Genomic DNA, 18,748 nt, shown 5'->3' with positions numbered 1-18,748 from the left:
CCGAAATAGTCTAAATCCGAATTTACGAACCATAATAATTATTCAGCGGTGACCTTTCGCGGCGGAGGCTGCTCCTCCGGTCAATTAAAGATGGGATTAGGTTGATACCTCGGGTGACTTACATCCCAATCAATTGTGTGACAGTCGGTAAAACTTCATATCGATGGTTTACTGTCCGGTATATTTCCGAGATTGCCATTTCGCGCGAAAATGGTGGTAAAATTAGGGCCCAATCAGGATCGGGGTCTAACTATGAGCAGACCAATGAGGGTCGATAATGAACGGACCCTATATACAGGGTGATCCAGGGTCAAATGTCCAAACTGCAGGACTGTGTCGAGTGAGTCAAAATAAGATTTTTTTGTTAAAAAAAGTTTTTTCCAAAAGTGCCCCCAGTGGGAGCTACGCCCTCCGAAGTAAATCATTTTTCCTGAATTTTGGCAACGGTTCTGAACCAAATCTCATCAAAATTTGTGCTCCCTTGTACTTTTATGCCCTGAATCAATGATCTAAAAAAATCGGAATCTCAAGTGCAAGTGCATTAAAAATCAGAGGGAAGAGAGGAGACTGGAATGAAAGGGGCAGAGAAAAAAAAGAAAACTGAGAAAAATGTGATGCTTATAGAGACAAAGAAGATGCAGAGCTGGAAGAAGATGCAATGGAAGAGCAAGTAGTAAAGAAACGGAGAGAGGGGTAGTAGAGGAGAATATCAAAGGTGAAACTCCAAACCACGTGTTTGTGGCTTTTTAAACTCTCCCCTCCCATGCATTTCATTTGTTCTTCTTAGAAAACAAATGATCGTAACTTCTTGTAGTGTTTACAGACTTTTCTGCGCACAGAGAACAACAATTAGAGAAGTTTTCGAGAATTGACGTGGAGTAGTTTTTTTTAAAAAAAAAAATTAAGTATGACAAGCAGTCTAGAACGTCGAAACCTGAGATACGGTTTAGGTATTGCATCATCAATATATTTTCTCCCCTCTCTTCAGTCTTCACCTTCATCTTTTCACTCATTTTCTTGTACTTCTCCTCTTCTTCTTTTATCTACTCCGCATCACCTACATCATCTTCCTTATCCTATTTTTCTTCCGCTTCATATTGTCTTTTTATTCCTCTTTTTTCACCGTTTTCCTCTACTTTATCTGAATTCTAATGCGTCCCTACTTAACTCACGTCAGGAGTTCTAGGCTACATGTCGTTACCATCCGGCCAAAGTATCACAAGCGCCACGCGACATCTCAAGATTTCCGCTGCTATTTTATTTTTTTGCAGCGAATTTGTTGGTTGAATCTGCTTGAAAATTTCCCTGAATTTGATCAGCAGCACAAAGAAAATCCAGTGAAATTTTCGGACAGCTTCGTTGAACAATTTCTCTGTAAAAAAATAAAATGGAGGCGGACATTTTTGAACGTAAAATGACACTTGTGATACTTCGGCCGAGAGGTGATGATGTGTTTTTTCTAAAACTCCCGACGTAAGGGTCTAAAAGACCCCAGTCTACCAACGTAGGGTTAACCAGTCAAAAAGAATAATACACGTGGCATCAAGGTGTAAGCAGACAAGCTGATCGGCCGTATCTCATTTCAGGATGGGAGCTGACAACTGAATTTGACTTGGCCGTCGAATTCGTCGCTTGGCTGACAAAAGGCGTAACTACAATTTTAGATGAGCCCGAGAAAGTATTAAGTTATATGGACGACAAGGTTCATCACGACATGTAGTTACGTCCTTTTGTCAGCCAAGTGGCGAATTGGCCGAAGTCGACGATTTAAGAGAGTGCGTGGCTGGACTGACCGGTCCACCTGATCTTGAAATTTTGACAGCGTTCTAGCGGTAATCTGCCGTCCTAAGGAAGAACAACGTATGAGCCTTTAAACGTTGCCAAATTTTTTTTGATAAAGGACGAATTCCCGGGACAATTTGTAAATATTTTTCTTCAGATTTTCAGAGCATTTTCTTCGCTATTTGGATTGCATTTTGCAAAAAGGAACTACAGAATTACAATGATGCTAAGATTGTGCAACTTCATCCTTTACAATAAAATTCCGGAAATCATGAAAAACTTTGAAATTTAGATGGTCATTTTGGTCTTAAATGTACAGTTTTTAGCGAGTAAAATAGAAGCTATTAATGCACAATTGGGTTTTTCCTCCAAGACAAAAGAAGTTACACAATCATAGCAACATTGCAATGCTAGTGGTTCCTATTTGCAAAATGCAATCCATTTGATCTGAGGTGTCCGAAAATTTCGAAGAAAAATATTCTCAACTTTCTTCGAGAATAAATATTTTCTGAGAGTAAATTTGGCAACGTCTGAAGGTTCTCACGACGTTTTTCCTTAGCACGGCCCTCGCCTCGGAGCGGGAGTCATCGAGTTCGCACGACGGAGAATTAAGCCGTTCTTTCGGTGATGACTTATGTCCAAACCCTGGACCGCGATTGTTTCTTCAGGCCACTAAATGGCCGTATCGGCCCCGCCCAAGGTGATTAGGATAAGGAAACCTCGGATAACAGGCCCCCGACTTCATAATTTCACATGTCAGCATGATTTACCCGGCAAACTCCGATAGATCTACAATGTCCAGCATGGTACCATGGAGGGACATATTTCCTTATTACGGGCAGTTGGTGTGGTATAGACTCGTGAGAGGAGTTGGAGAAGAGGTTGCTCGGACAAGTTTTGGGGATTGGATTCCTTTTGAAGGAGAGTGGATGAGACTCCCTGCAGCGGGCTGATTATTGAAATCGATAGACAAAACAATAGACAAAGAAGACATAGAGCGTAGGGAGCGATCCTATTGGTTGAAATGGGAGCTTCCTATTGACTAAGGGAGAAAATGATGGACTAACTATCGGGTCTCTCGTGGGTTGCCGTCAGTTAGTCTATTACGTACCTCCTTTGTCCATTGAAACAACGCAACCACCCACTACCACCAATAAGATCTCTCCAAATCTCTTTTGTCTTCTTTGTCTATAGCTTTGTCTATCAATTTTAATAACCGGCCCGCAGGCTGACTATTGAAATTAGTAGACAAAGCTATAGACAAAGAAGATATAAGGAGTATAGAGCGATCCTATTGGTTGAAATGGGTTGTCGGTATAGAGTAAGAGAGAAAATGACGGATTTCACTTGGAGGAGGGTGGATGAGACGTCCTGCGGGCTGATTATTAAAATTTATAGATAAAGAAGACATCGGAAGTATGTAGCGAGCCTATCGATTGGAATGGGTGGTTCATATAAAATAGACTACGGGAGAAAATGACGGACTTATTTGAGGGTCCCATGTCGGTTGCCGTTAGTTAATCTATTGCTTACCTCCTTCGTCCGTTGTATCCACCCACTTCCACCAATAGAATCCTCCATATCACTTTTGTCCTCTTTGTCTATAGTTTTGTCTATCAATTTAAATTATCGGCCCGCAGGAAAGGGATTGCGGCAGGACCAAATGCCGATGCAGAAATTCAGGGATCGTCGCCCTTCAGACGTAGGGGCGTAACTTAATTTTTACATGAGCCCTGTAATACAAATAAATCCATTCATTCTCGGGCTCATGCAGAAATAAACGCCCTCATCTCAGAGCAGCGCCTAGATGTTAGTGCCGCATGACTTTTAGGAAGACAAAATAATGGAAAATGAGAGTTACCTAGCGTCAGAGTGCGCTAAAGGAGCGACTTTTAAATGTTGTTAAGAAAGCTACAACATAAATTTGTGGGCCCCCCTCCCGCCCGCCAGGATCTAAGTCAATTCAAAATGAATTCATGCCATATAGGGTTGAAGTAGGGGCCTCGTACACACCAATCTTTAAGCTACGACTCCCTGAAGCTTTAAGTACTCATCACACAAGGTTCATATATGACCGTCAAAGCCTGCATCAAAGGCTTTTTATGGTAAAGTTGTAACACCCTAAACTTTTCGGTTGTTAATGTTGGAGGTTATAGACGGCCAAAGTTTATGACGACCCATGTGTATATACCAAGGGATTTCTCTCTGCGCTAGTGTCTTTTACTTTCAATGTCAGCAATCATCCGTACACAAAAATCTTTAAAATTCGTTTACGAATGGATGGATCCAGGAAGCCTCTTACTTGTATAGTAGAAAATTGGTGCATCATAGTTTGATTTTTCAAATCGTCTTCATTTTAACCACCCTTATTCTTGTCATTTCTCACCTTTGCTGAAAGGGATTTAAAAGTCTAGATATGATCACGGCACGTGTCACAATAATGTCACGGCCGGTCGGCCGCGGGCCATTGATAGGCCGTTTTAGGTGTAGACTTCGGCAGTCCTCACGGACAGGATTATTGGACCTTTTGACCGATTTCTCAGCGGTTATGTAAGTTTCATCACAGTAATTTGATCGCACTAATCAGTTAATATTTTTATGCTTACTTTTACCTTTACAGGGAAAAGAAAGGAAAGGTCAGAATATTACTTGATGGTGTGTTGCAATTAACTAACCGCAATGAGCCAGCTCGATTATGATTTTTTCTCTCTCCTCTCTCGATTGGATTTAATTGCATAAGAAGGGGGAAAAGTAAGTATTTTTGTCGGTGATTAAAGACTTTTTAGCGTTGGAGAAAGGCTTATGGTCTGCGGTGTAAAAGGCATTTTGATTTTAATGGTATTTAATGAATTCATCAACAGTTTAAAATTATGAAAATAAATATTATGAGAATTACCAGTAAAACTCTAAAGAATAGTTCTCTTGTTTATAATCTGAATTTCACAAAGAGAGTACGTGGAGAAAAATAAGAAAGGGATCTCAATCATCGAAGACAATTTTCTGAAGTCGAACAATTTTAAATTGCGTTTTTGGCGGAGGACACTCTTTTGTATTTTAGAGAAAAAGAGCGAGCGATTTTTTTCTTTCCTTTGTTTTTGTTTTGTTTTTCTTTTCTTTTCATTTTTACGCCTATGTGGGGTAAAGATTTCTTAATCCGACAATTTTAAACTCCAAAACTTCATATTAAAACTTTTTCTGAAACCAAAATTTTTGAACTGCAAACTTTTGAACTATTATGACTCCGGTTTTGTTGACTTTATTGGCGCTTGTTTCCCAAAAATGTTCACAAAAAAACTTATAAACAGAGGCATCTACTCAACTTTAAGGTCTTATGCGTGAATGTCCCTCGTATATTTACGCATTTAGCACTTTGAATGCCCAGGTTCGTTTATTAGTTTTGCACTAATCGATTGCAGCAACATACGCAAAAAAATTCCCCGAAACTGACTCGTTTCAGGGAATTCCAGTTGTTTAAGATATTGAATTGATTTTGTAAATAATATTTCAATATTTTTTTCTAAGCTTCATGTTTCGATCTTGGGGTCAGGGGTTTTTTCGCAGTTTTGCTTAAATTTCCACATTGAATGATGTATCTTAAGGGTTTTCCACGACTGACTAAAATACGATGGAGGAAAGTCACAAAATATTACATAGATATTTTAAGCATTCTCTTAATCCTAAATTTGGGTGCGTATTGATATAGCAATAAATCCTCAAACTTCACTTTCAGCATCCGCTGAAAACCGTGACTTCGAACGATCAATCAAAGACAACAGGGAGCCTGTTTGAATCTTGTTTCGAAGTTTTATCCTCCTGGAACTTTACAGAAAGCTTTGCGAATCAAAATTTTAGCGCGATCTTCAATCGCATAGGAGAATATAAGAATGGAGGACCATATTGAGAGGAAATATCATTTCCTTGCATAACATGTTGTTCAGTCTTGATGCTTATTTGTGAATAAAAAAAAAATTGGGGGTGTCAAGTAACCGGCTTTTTCCTGTCCGAGCGCACCATTCAGGACAGCTTTTTCGACTTTGTAATCAGCATTTTAACACTCGATATTCCCTACATTTGTAAACACCGATTAAATATAAAAGAAGACATCTTGCACCGGATTGTCGATGACTGGGTGCGTATTTTTTTGGGGAAATTACCCGTGTCCAGTGCGGAAAATTACATGTAAAACCAATGGATTAAGCCCGCTTCTGGAAAACCACGACTCAGGAATAAGCCAGTCACAATTAAGTTGGGGATTTTGGCCTACGCCAGGGGAAGTACCTAGTATTGTACCGATTTTCTTTTGATTACTTTAGTCACAGTATCAATTTACGCAAATTTTTCGGGGAATATTCTGTCAAATTTTACGGGCATACTCAGTAAACAACTTTAGGGTGAAAAATGTCTAAAATAAAAATTAATTTTGGTTGAGTAACTTGAGCCTCAGCCAATGGCAACACACTCGTAGATTTTTCCTGTTCGAAAGGTGGTAAATTCTGAGGAAAAAGCGAAAACGTGAATAGAGTGACTTTCGTAAGTCACGGTGACTTTTCCCAGTGCCTTTGTGATCATCTAACTTTATTTGGTTTCTTTTCACTTAGTAAAGATAAAAAAGATAGAAAAACAATGACACAATCAGCCCAAAGTCTTTTTTTTTTTTTTTATCCAAAGTGTAACTCTACCCACCTTAAAAGTGACAAGAACTTAATTTTCAAATTTTGTTTTTTAGTGTGATTTGACTAGCGTGTATTAATGAAATTGACATCTTAAAAACGTGCCCAAAGGACGAGTGACGTTTGTTGTAAACTTTGCGCTCTTAATAACCTAAACGTATCTTCATGACGTTCAATGGAACGTGATTACATGAATGCTACGATTATTTGAAGGTTTGAGTTCAAAGACTTCATGTTGCATGCTGTTCAGGGCCGGATTAAAGGGGTAGCCACATGGGCCGCGGCCCATGGCGGCAAAATGTAGGGGCGGCAAATTTTGCAACCATTTTGAATGTAGCTATCAAAAAATGAGAGAAAACAATCGGATTCAGAAATTAAAGTACAAACGAGAAAAGGCGACAAAATCTCTCATTTCCGGAGAGTGAAAGTATAGTAATTTGTAATTTTGTCATCTTTCGGTGATACAAGAGACAACACCTTTAATTAGTTGAGTTCAGAGAGAAACCAAACACGCGATTTGACCTGGAACGGAACGGTGCGGCGGTAGGCATGAAACGCATAGCGCCTGCAAGACTGCATGAATACTGCACGCATTGCGTCAAACATACTACGGTCAGCAGCAGTCGGCCTGAAACGCGTAGCGTCTACAAGACTGCATGAATACTTCACGCATTGCACCAAACAGTGTGGTCAGCAGCGGTCGGCGTGAAACGCATAGCGCCTACAAGACTGCATGAATACTTCACGCATTGCGCCAACACAGTGCAGTCGGCGCTGAGGCGGAAGTTAAAATTATTATCCACATTTATGTTTGTTCTTTCATACTTTTTTCTTTCGTTTTTTATAAATGGAAGGCCTTTGCCAAACAGGGATGGGTTTACGGAACTGAACTTTTGTTGGTGTTGACAGGGCTTTCACAAAAAATGTGCCCAACACGAGTAAACGGAACGCGTCTCTTACACCCCTCCCCCACCGGCATGTTCACTTGATGGTTTTTATAGACACAGCCTCAAAAGTCAATTTAGAAATCTGAGGTAACGGGTCTTATCTGATCGATTTTTTATTCTCTTGAGTACCAAATGGCAATGAAAAGTGAAATTGTTGGGAATTTTATCATTTCAGCTTTTCCAAATTAAACCAGAAAATGTATTTATTTTAACTTTTAAATGTTAACAATGTTAATATTTTTATCAATTAATAAATTTAGAGATAATACATTTCTTTTTTATTTTAATTAACTCGGATACAAATGGTAAAAGAATAATGTCTCTACCAACTAATTTACTTATAATTTTAATTTTTTGCTTAATTTAAAGTTTTAAATAATTAAACTATAATTAATTTTTTTATTTTTGGTTAATCAATAAATTTTTATACTTGAAGTTTACATCTTGAAGACAAAGATTTTTGGTTAAAAATACACTTTAATTTTAAATCTTAAAGATAAAGATTTCATTTTTGGATTTCCTACCCATAATCCATGATTGGCCAGGAAGAGTGGCATCGGCGCTTAAAATCTTCGGACACAGAAACGATTGAGAGTAATATTTATAATATCTGCCGAAACCGGTTTGCAAACCGCCGCGCCGCCCAATCAGCCGGGGCAATCTAAAGTAGCGATTTTCAGCCGTCCTCACTCATAACCGTCCCGAAAAGCGAGATAAATCAGGAGTAAAAGCACGGAAAGCAAAGAGGGAACCGACTTGGGACGGTCGTATCGGGTGACTTTGATCAAACAGAGCCATCGGTCGCGTCTGTCCAGGTATTTTGGCTCCACTCACTTTCCCTTTGGAGTCGGGGAATTCGCTCCGCGGAATTTTGCGAGGAATCGCAATCATGAAATCTTCCTAAAAAAGAAGGAGAACAAGTAATAATAATGATTTCTTACCTTTTCTAGTTTGCATGTACACGACGATGTGGTATACATGATGGGTACCTAGCTTTATTTTTCATCTTATTCACGCCTAAAGCCAAAAGATCGCCCACAGCATTTGGTTTTTGCAATCAAGGTTGCAAAGTTACACTGGAAAAAAAAAAACACATTGGATCTAGAGTCCAGACTCTTGAAAACATTGACAAGAAAAAGTACTCTTAATTCAATCAGATTTTTGCTTGAATCAAAACGAAATCCGCTTAAATTAAGAGGCTTGGTTCTTGATTTAAGCTAGATTCTGATTGAATCAAGAGTGCTTTTTCTTGTCGATGTTTTTAAGAGTCTGGACTCTAGATCCGATGTGTTTTTTTCCAGTGTGCAATAAAAACCCCGTCTATCTTCTGGAACTTTGATCTTTCTTATTGGTGTTATTTTATGGTATCTTTACCATCCCCTCTCCCACATACTTAATAATATTTGGTTGAAATTTTGAAAAAAAAAAAGTAATAATAATGATTTCATCACCTTTTTTATTTTGTAGGTACATAACAATGCAGTATACATGATGGGAACCTAGTTTTCTTTTTCATTATATTCTCACCTAAGTCCAGAAGATTCATCGGTATTACTGTCCCCCAAAACATTTGGAATTTTCAACCCCATCAATGATCAAGGTTGCAAAGTTACAATAAATACCCCGTCTATCTTCTTGAGCTTTGATCTTTCTTGTTGCTGTAATTTTATGGTATCCTCATCATCCCCACTCCCACAAAGTAATATTTGATTGAAATTGTATAATAAAAAAAAGAAAGAAAGAAAAAAAAATCGGTGTGAATCATAAGGAATCATGAAAGGGAGACCGCGAAACAAAAGTCTAGATTGAGGTATTTTATCACTCTACGCAGTTGTACCAAGTGACTCAGGGTGACTTAAGGAAAAATTCAAGGTACTCCTCTGCCGTAAGAGGCTCTCTTCCACCAGGGATTTTTCTCAGTGAAAACCTCCGAAAATAACCATCCAATAGCAATTTTGGTAAATATGGAATTTTTAATTTCAAAACAGTCATTCCTGAGGGGTGTTGACTTGTCAAGATAAGCCGACTATTACGAATTTTCAAGGAAAACTGGAAATCTGAGATACCCTGTTGATAGTTATGAAAGATCTTCGGTGGGGAGTCCGATTCGTAATTTTCGTACATTTTGCACGGAAAATAGTATCACAATCCCAACTATACTCCTGATGGCTGATTTTTGCGCCCGTTATAAGAGTAGTTGCACCAGACAGAGGTATGGTTGAGTCGGCCAAAAAGGTGGATGGATCAACCATACTGGTATCAACCATACTTCTATCTGGTGAAACAGTTCTCTTATAACTGGCGCCAAAATCAGCCTAGAGTATTTATAGTTGAGATTATGATTCTTTTTTTTCGGTGTGCACCGTCCTTAAAAAATCTTCCTTTATACCCGATAAAAATCCGATTCCAATCATTTCAAGACATCGTTTCGACGGCCCCGTGACGTCAGCAAATCCAGTGTGCAGTTTGGTCGAGGCATTTCGATTATTGGTGGAGCTGCGTTGAATTCCAAAATTCACTCAGCGGAAAGGCGCCGTTCCATTGACAAAATGATGTAACTGAAATGTATGATGAGCCTTGTGGCCCATTGAAATCAGCGTTACTTAGGGGTCTTGTGAGAGCGGAGGTTCGTTTTTATATCTGAAAAGTGACGAAGAGACCAGGGAGAAACGAGAGCCGCCTGGACGAGGACATTCGTCAACGAGACAAGCCTTTGCCTTTTACGACGCATCACGGTATGCTGATCGCGCAGAAATGTCCGCTGACTTTTTTGACCATGTCAAACATGTCATTTAAACGCAATGTCCCTTGTTGCCGGAATATTAAGGGAATTTTCGGTGTCTGAAGAAGTATTGTATAAAATTCGATCTTGTTACTGGTGGTATTGACTGAAAATTTGGATTCAAAAAATAAATTTAAAAAAAAAAAATAAATAAAATAAATGAAAAACGAGTCAGGAAACTCTTTCAATTCTTTTTTGAGTAAGATTCATTTCAAATTTACATAAGAAACGGTTATGAAGAAAATTCGGTTATAAATTTTGTTGAATTCTGGAAAACTTTCAAATTAATGATACAAAAAATAATAAACTAACTAGAAAAAAACACTAAAAAACGTGGCCCTTGACTGTTTGTAACAAGGTGGTAAAATAAAGCTTAGGCTCAAAATTTTTGAAATTTTTGGCCTGGTTTTCCATGCAAAATAGTGTGGACTCGACACTATTTTAGCACCTTGTTACAAAATAAACTAATATCCAACATAGATTCCTGTATAACTTTCAACGAGTATATTCTTTCTTTCCTTTTCTCTAAGGAAAGTGAACTGAGTTCTGGATTTAGTATAGCACTTCACTGCCTCCTCATTAAAATGGCCTTTCAATTGACCAAAATTGAGTTTGACTGACTGATTTATTTTTTGGCCGAAGTGCCGGCTAAGAGAGAATCTAAAAGCTGCGATAGTGGCTTCCGTTTTCTTCGCTGCAACTTTCGGAGAAAGAGAACTTCAAGGGTCAGATTTCCCCTTCATTTGACGATATAGGCAAAAAAAGCCTCTCGAGAGATGTAATAGTGATATCCTCTATATTTTTCCGCCTCCTCGGAATAAAATAGAGCCGGCAACAAAGTGTTCACCGATCTCCTTCAGATCGGGCCACAAGTTTTGATGTGTGTCATAATTACGTCTCGCCAAAAAGCGGATGGATAAAATGAGAAATATAAAACAAATATTTGCAAAAATGATGCGAACAGATGGACGTCAGATGTGTGCACCAGACGTCGAAATGTCTGACAGATCAATCATATCAAAGACATGATGTTCTTGAATATTCAGTTGGGTGCCGAAAATTCGTCGATCATGAGATTTCAGTCATCATGATGGGCCAGCATCAAAAGAGACCCTGACAGATTTGTGGAGTCGAGTCTTCAAATGTTATCTTTTGAATTAATCTGCACCAGCAAAGCTAACACGCACAAATTTTTTTTCGCCCACTTTTTCCCCTGTAGAAATTTAAATTGTGGCGCGAAATCAGCTTTAAAAGATATATTTGTATTAATTTTCCGGAGAGTCCTGAAATCCATAAAGAATTGTCACAATGAGATACGTGCGGCGTATAATTTTTAATATCCAGCTCTTCATATCGAGTTATTCTAAAAGAAATGTGTCGTTTCCCCAACGAACGAACGTAACTCCAATCCAAGGTTGCAAAACTGGCTTAAAAATGTATTTTTTATATGTGCATTACTATGTAGTTTCTATCAAAATTATTGATATTTTTTTAGTGTATACAGGAAATAATAGTGAAATTTACTTTTAGGGACGCTTGACAGTTTCCTCGCAGAAGCACAATTTACAATTAGAAATGTAATAACTTTGAACTTTAGGTACGTACTTTCTTTGTCTATGAGGAACGATGAATTCTGCCACACTGTCATCATCGTACCCTTATTCTTCAATTACGATTTATTGTAAATACTTTCTCGTGTCAAAAAGCTGTTCCAAAATTTGAAAGTGATTCATTTAATCTAAAACAGAAGCACACAAGATTCACGCTTCATCTCTTCCATAAGCCGAGTTCAGCCAAGTCGTGCTCGCTAATGCCGCGGCCATACGTCATACGTCAAGCTGGACTCGGGATCAAAAATTCTGCTGCTTAATCTGCTTAAAGGCTCGCACAAAAACAGCTGTCAGCAACGGAACTTCTATTATTTTTCCCTCTTTTTACAACTTAATTGCGAAGTCATTTCTGTGACAAGCTGAATACCATTCTTAAGAGAGCCTCTTGTTAAAAGGTGACTTGGAAATGCTAAGCTATTGCTGACCCTCGTCAAGCTTGGTTTCGTTTTCAATGTTGCCAGACTAAAAAGACGTAGTCCGATAATGCGCTAAATTAGAGGAAATAATAACTAATGGAATTATTATTTCCGCAATTATTATATCAAATTTCTGTGTAGGTTGCTAGAGTGTGCTACTCAAAAAAAAAAATCATTTGGAACGTAGGAACCATGCATGATGCTTACAGCATCACAGGATCTTTTCCTGAACAAAATTTTAATTTAATTTGAGATACATTTGTAAATGTTGATATGAACTCAAAGTTTCATATATTGATTGGTTGATTTTTTGTACCGCAAAAGCAGGAGTTGACAAGGTTGTGGTTTCGAAACGAACGCGTTTATAGTTGTAAACTTACTTGGAATGATAAATTGCAGATGAGATTTGAGAAAGAAAAAAGTAATATTTTTTAAAGAAATTACGAATTATGGAAAAATGAGCTATAGAGTACGATTTCCTCTTTCAATATACTTTGAGACGAGATTTTCCTAAAATAATTAACACAATTTTGATTTTCTTTTTAAAAAACGCTACTTTACTTCAATGATAATTATCTCTTTCAACTACGATTTTTTATCTTGGAATTCATGAGGAGAAGAGAAAAAGGAGCCGAGGTAAAAAAAACAAAAGAGACAGAAAAAACATATGACCTGACTTTGTTTTCGGTAGCATAATGTTTTACAGTTGACCGCAATATGGTGTACCGATACTTTTATTTGTGAGTTAGTGATTGTGATTCTCATCTGCATTATTTTCTTATCAACTTTTTCAATCTCCTCTCACAAATTCTTTGAACTCCTTTCGCTTTTTTTCTTGTTTCACCGTTCCGTCTGCCTCTTTCTACTTCTTTCTCTTCCCGCTGTCCCTTCTTTCTGGAGCCGTGTATCCTAAATTGCGACCAACGGATACATCTCAGACAAATGGATTCCGATATGAGAGAGAGGGTACAAAAAAAAATGAAAGGCGAAACGGACTCAAGACAAGCCATAGTTCGAAATGAGAGGAGTCCATACTGCAACGCTTAGGAAAAACGTCGTATGTACATTTGAATGTTGCCGAATTCTCTCTGATAAAAAAATTATTTCGGAGGGAATTGATGTAAACTTTTCCGCAAAACTTTCAAATAATTTAGATTCAATTGAGAACAAAATTGACTAAAAAATTAGAGGGAAAATTTTTACGACTTTCCTAATAAAATCGTAATTTATGATAGGAAATTTGGCAACGCCGGAAGGTTCATACGGCGTTTTTCCTCAGCACTGCAGAACAGCGGAAGATCCGTCCGATTACATAGACCGTTTTGGCACTCGTCTCGAACGGCTATTAGGGCAACAAAAGGGGGTGAAAGGCAAAAGTCGATGAGTTATCTGGGATCATCTATGCGTTCGAATCCTAAAGGGATGGGATTTTATCAGCTCGGAACCCGTCAGTGATCAATGTCTCTTCTTTAAGCTGACGTCCCCACTTCTTCCAGCCGTTTTTCCTGAGTTATGATTCACCCGCCTGCCCGACATCTGATCACTTATTGAGCCTTATTTGACGATAGTTTTCCGATACACTCTTTCCAACATGACGTCATCGTAGGCATTGCTCCGTCGGCATACGTTTCCTACGGCACGTCTCTTGATCGTGCCGTAGGTCTGGAACATGTTGTTGTTGTTGATGTTCAATCAATCAGGGAGAAGAATCAAAAGTAAAGTCGATTTCCTCTCAGACTTCTTGTTGGTGGAATACTTCCAGAGCAAAGAATTCATATTGCGTAAAGATGTATATGGACTTCTTCTGAGAAACTTACGTCCGCATTCCTTGATTACCAAAAACTTGGATCGTCTCTGTAAACTTCATCCAAATGTATCATTTTTGCACATCCGCATTCAAATTGTAAAGTTCGGGAATTAACGAGAAGTGGAAAGAAAGAATTAAAATAGAACACATTTGACTCTTCTATGCAGTTCAGAATGTGAATTTTTCACTCAAAATTATTACAAAAAATTAAAATGAAAGAATGGGGGCATCTTCAAAGTAACTGAAAAAGTGTATTCTGCATTATTTGTTAAAGAAAGTCCTGAGCCTATTAGTGACTGTTGGCGGTAATTTGGCATACGAAAAAGTATGAATTAAAGCACTACGCAGCATAAATGTAGACCACACAACTGGACTTGTAGGTATACTTACCGTCCTTCCAGGCATGTAATATCTAGAACTACCATTGAAACTGTATTGGATTAACATACTATCTTCCTTAGTTTCAATCTCCACTTTATCCACCGATTTCTTTTACCTCATTTGTGAAACACAAAATTCCTACACCATGTACACTATAATACTGCGAAACCACTGAAGACGCTTTCACGGTGTAAAAATAGAAGGGAGGGAGATAGATCCATGCCTTATGAAGCAGAAACCACTTAAGCCCAATAAAAGCCCCGTGGAGTTTGGTTTTTTTGCATCTCACAACGAAGAACGGGAGAGCAAAGAAAATTGAAAGCGAATTGATGGGTTCAAGGTTAGCGGGAATCGGGATTTTCATCTTGGCGGGAGTTGCCAGATCGCAACGATGAAATTCGAAATTGCACTAGAGCGCGGGTAAAATCCCCAATTTTTCCCGCCCAATCGTGCAACATGGCCGCGATCACCGTTGCCACTTGGTGCACAATTATACCAAATTTCCTGCGAAGTGGGCGAATTTTAATATGGGATCGCGCTTCGTCGCCGCGGGGCAGAGGATTAAAATCGATCGGGGATCAGGTGGATTCGTTTGCCGTTTGGGCAGCGCGACGATGGAAATAAAAACCGGTTCTTTCCAAATGTGGAACACCGGGCTCAGCTTCGGTCGTTCTTGCCAAATTTCGTTGGACACTCACCAAAAGTTGCGAGCGACCGCGACCGGTCGGTTGACCACCGGCGGTAACAATGTACCACATGGGGAGACCCAGACCTGGTTGCGTTGACCGTTGAGCAACGGCTCGCAGCGTTTTTGGAGGGCTCGCTGGGTTGCTGGATTCTCGCTCAAGTGTTGAGACACTCCGAAAGGAAGCATATTTTGAATGAAAAAAGCACTCCGTTGAGAGTTTCCTACATAAAAATTCCACTCTGAGAGGAAAGTTTAATTATACTGCCGCACTGGAAAAAAAAAAAAACATATTGGATCTAGAGTCCAGACTCTTGAAAACATTGACAAGAAAAAGGACTTTTGATTCAATCAGATTTGAGCTTAAATCAAAAGGAAATCCGTTCAAATTAAGAGGCTTGGTTCTTGATTTAAGCTTAAATCTGCTTGAATCAAGAGTATTTTTTCTTGTCGATGTTTTTAAAAGTCTGGACTCTGGATCCAATGTGTTTTTTTTCCAGTGCCTCTACAGCAAAAAGGCCGTAACTCCATTCAAAATGTTCTCCTTTTTTTCAGCGCGTACTGCTCTATTACAAGAAAATGCAATTGCCCTAATGCTCATTTTTTTAACAATTTTAATTCTTAATGGTGTACTGAGAAGAAGCTACGGCTTATAAACCAATTAGTGGTTCATATGGAACACCATCAATATTAGTAAAGGCAACTTATAATTATAGCACATATACCTTAGTGATGGTATACATACCTCAGTATGGTACGAGACACCTTAGTATGGTTCACAGACCGAGAGTCATTAGTTCATTTACGACTGTTCGTGGTGTTCCATGTGAACCACTAATTGGTTTATGAAGTCATAGATTTTTCTCCGTGTGTGGCGGAGCTGTTGTATTGAAAAAATGAAGGATGAACATTTGTTAGGTTTTCTGTAAAAGAGCATTTTATTGGAAAAAAAATTTAAAAAGTGTTGAAGGGAGATGCGGTGTTTGCACTTTGGACGGCAGTATATGAGGCCTTATCTGTAACAATGGCGGATGTAAAAAATTACCTTTTCGAAACACGCTTAAAAAATTGTTTTGGTCACACAAAAATTTAACATGTTTGCCTCTGACGTAATGTACAGATCTCGGTGATCACATCACAAGTATTTTCTCAACATTTTCTCGGTGCCAAAACAGTTTTTTGAACGTGTTTCAAAAAGGTAATTTTTCACATCCACCATTGTTACATATGAGCCGTTCGACAGTGTTCTATATCAGTCGCACCGCACGGTTTATGTATAGCCAGGCTTCTCTAGCACTACCACCAACCACGCAAGGTAAGATTTCTGGTAACAATCAAAGTTGCACAAAGCCTATCAAATTTGAAAATTTCAGAAGTTGAAGAAATAAATGAGAGCGCAATTTCGCAATTTGCTGTTCATCAAAGCAGCAGTTGTTAATGTAGTTGTAGCGTATTTATTCAGCCTGTTTTTCTCAGTCTCTTTGATTAATTTCCAAAATGTTAACGAATTGACTTCATTTTAATAGAAGTTTCTCTAGGAGTGCATGACGAAAGAGAATGCAAAAATGAAAAAGCACCTAACTAACGTCATTTATGGACGACCCCCAGGAGAGTACACAGCCCTACCTAATCCATGCTCTGCATAGAGTTTCAATGGTTTGTCCTGCTAGCATGAGTTTTAATTTTAACATCTAGTCGGTGGGTATTATTTGGTGATTTAGTAGGTGAATATCAATTGGTAGGAAGGGTCCATGGTTCATGTACTGCGTTAGAAATTGAGTACTTTTATTTATAGTCACGATGTCACCTCGGTTAAGCACCAACTTGTGCAACATTTGACTTGCGCATCATCTTTTTAGAATTCCACCATTAAACACGTGATATTATCGACTTGCTCACTAGTTAGCAACGAGATTAGCAAAAAAACAAAGTTGGACTGATGAACTTTTGATATTAAACCCTCATTGCAATAGACAGGTGGAATAAATTTTAAGTAAAATCTTTTACATTGAATGGGCACGACTAAAACCAACATCTACTATGTATTCAAGTAATCTATGAGTTTATTGGAACCGGTTACATACACGTGAAACTAATGCTGCAACAGTGTAACATATTAAGTGACTATGGTGGCTCATCTTTCCTGGTCTAGGAAATTAAATGCAGGGGATTGTTGCTTCTCCATCGTTAGTGCTTGGTGCTGATACTTCTTGAATGAACTGCAAATTAAAATGAAGTTTAATTCTTTTTCGGTCTCCGTATCCACGGCATTTAATGTTGCCTCCTACGTTTACGTTATTCTCCTGCGGCCCAAGGAAAATTTTGCATTTACCCTCAAGTTTTAGTCGATGAACTACTTTGGAAACTGATCCTTGATATCACAGATCGAGACTGGAAAACGACGTAAATAACTGCCCAAAATCAACATAATTGAAGATGAGCTTTATGGGTAGAGTGCACTGGAGAGAAAATGCCATAAAAGACGAATTCATTGCGCTAACAATACTTTTTCTACGCTGAACTTTTTTGTGGGTTCTAATTTTTCTCAAGTATGATTATTTTAAGACACAAACCGTTCGAGAAAATTTGAACCGAACAAAATGAATTCACCGTACTTCATTTTCATTTGATAGATTTTGATACCCATGAGTAAAAAAAGAGGATTTTGCTATATGTGGTGTTCTAATTCATTTTTGTGGTGAATGAGAGGTTTAAGCTGTGAAAGAGGAACATAAAATTAATTGATGCTAATATTTTTAAGCCTCATGCTTCAGAGTATTGTGTCTCTGAGCACTTGCCAGTGGTATAAACTTCTGTGACAAGAAAGGAGAGAAAAAATTTAGCATACAGCTCAATTTTTTTTCATAACTGGTATTTTAAATCGTTGCATTTTTGAAGCTAATGGCTCTTAATCAGGTCGCTCAACTTTCAATGTTAGCATGAATAATGTATGATCGCGCTGAAACCGGTTCTAAAAAAAAAGGAAGGAAAAGTGCATGCGGCAAAAAAAATTTGCACCAAACAATTAAACAAATTGCATTCTAAAGATCAGAGTATTTCTCTCCGATTGCGTTGTTATAAAGAGCCGAAAACCATTGCCTCATGTCACATATTGTTTAATGTTTAAATGCCTGCGGTGGATAAACCAAAGGGTTTTTTTTCTCATATACGATGACATCATTCATTCGGAAACATTAACAAATCATTAAACAAGTTCGATTAAAATCTATTCAAGTGGCACGAAGTATAGTTACAACATTGATTGTAGGTTGCAAAATTATTAAATTCATATCTCTCCTTTCCGTGGGCAAATTTTGAAGAATTAAGACATCTCAGGAGCAATTTTTAACTGGATTACCGATAAAAAATAATTATTGAAGTACAATTTTAAGTATTATGCAAGATACGTCAAGCACTTATTTGGAAACATCCCTCACATTTTATAGAGGGGCCCAAGATGATTTTAGAAGGGCAGGACCCCTGGACCCCACGGCTTCCCCCTTGTTCTGCTCATACCCCCCTATCCCCTGGGGCTTGATGTAATTTATGGACGGCATTTTTTATATCTTGCCAACACACAATGACGCGAGCCAATAGGAGTCGTCAATCATGAAGTGGTAACTTAGATATTTGTTAATACAAACCGTAGAAGTTCAAGAGGGGTTCAA

This window comes from Bemisia tabaci, chromosome 7, assembly GCF_918797505.1.
Source record: "Bemisia tabaci chromosome 7, PGI_BMITA_v3".
Lineage (NCBI taxonomy): Eukaryota > Metazoa > Arthropoda > Insecta > Hemiptera > Aleyrodidae > Bemisia > Bemisia tabaci.
The sequence above is the reverse complement of the archived record's forward strand: the minus strand, read 5'-3'. Positions refer to the sequence as shown.